The sequence below is a fragment of the Hemitrygon akajei genome, chromosome 11 (assembly GCF_048418815.1).
Source record: "Hemitrygon akajei chromosome 11, sHemAka1.3, whole genome shotgun sequence".
NCBI lineage: Eukaryota > Metazoa > Chordata > Chondrichthyes > Myliobatiformes > Dasyatidae > Hemitrygon > Hemitrygon akajei.
In genome coordinates this window covers 121301070-121302604 of record NC_133134.1, presented here as the reverse complement: position 1 = coordinate 121302604, position 1535 = coordinate 121301070, and positions in this window count along the sequence as shown.

Here is a 1535-nt window from a genome sequence, read left to right as displayed (position 1 = left end):
TTATCAAGTACCATTTCCTTGGTGATTTGAATCGTAGTTAGCTTCTCTCCCCCTAGAGCCCCCTGTTTATCCAGTGTTGGGATATTTTGAGTGTCCTCTACTGTAAAAACTGATACAAAATATTTGTTCAGCGTTTCCACCATCTCCATGTCCCCTACCATTAATTTCCCGGTCTCATCTTCTAGGGGACCAACATTTACTTTAGCCACCCTTTTTCTTTTTATGTAACTATAAAAACTCTTACTATCTGCTTTTATGTTTTTCGCCAATTTACTTTCATAATCTATCTTCCCCTTCTTAATCAATCTTTTTGTTATTTGCTGCTGATCTTTAAAAGCTTCTCGATCTTCAATCTTCCCACTAGATTTAGCTACCTTATATAACTTTCTTTTTAGTCGTATACTTTGCTTTATTTCTTTACTTAGCCACTGATAACTATTTTTTCTTTTACACCCTTTTTTCTTCAGTGGAATATATTTTTCTTGATAGTTGTAAAATAACTCCTTAAATATACATCACTGATCAAGTACCGATCTACCCTTTAATCTATTTTCCCAATCCATCTTAAGCAATTCCGCTCTCATACCATCATAGTCTCCTTTATTTAAGCTCAGTACGCTTGTTTGAGATCCAACCCTCTCATCCTCTAATTGAATATGGAATTCGACCATGTTATGGTCACTCATTCCAAGGGGATCCTTTACTAGGACATTTTTTATTAGTCCTGTCTCATTACACAGGACCAGATCTAAGACTGCTTGCCCCCTTGTTGGCTCAGTAACGTATTGTTCAAGGAACCCATCCCGAATACACTCAATAAACTCTTCTTCAAGGCTGCCGTGTCCGACTTGATTAGTCCAGTCAAAATGAAAGTTAAAATCCCCCATAATTATAGCTGTTCCCTTATTACAAGCTGTTTGGAGGCCTATAGACTACTCCCACCACTGTTTTTTTCCCTTTACTGTTTCTTAATTCTACCCAAATTGTTTCGTTATCCTGATCCTTTGAGCCAATATCATTTCGCTTTATTGCAGTGATTTCTTGCTTTATTAACATAGTCACCCCACCTCCTTTTCCTTCTTGCCTGTCTCTCCTAATTGTCGAATACCCTTGTATGTTTAATTCCCAGTCCTGGTCACCCTGCAGCCATGTTTCCGTAATTGCCACAATATCATAACCATACGTAATTATTTGTACTGTCAACTCATCAATTTTATTCCTAATACTACGTGCATTCAAATAAAGGACTTTCAAATATGTTTGACACTTATTTCCTACCTTTTCCTTTTGTACAACTTTACGCTTATCTCCGTATAGTCTTTCCCCTCCTGACACACTCTGTCTTTTTATTCCTCCACTTTTACCTACATCCATTACCTTCTCCATTGTTTTGGGTCCCCTATCTAAGAGAGGATGCGCTGACATTGGAAAGGGTTCAGAAGAGGTTCAAAAAAATTATCCCAGGAATGAAAGGCTTATCATTTTCAAGAGTGTTTGATGGCTCTGGGCCCATACTACCTGGACTTTAGAAGAAG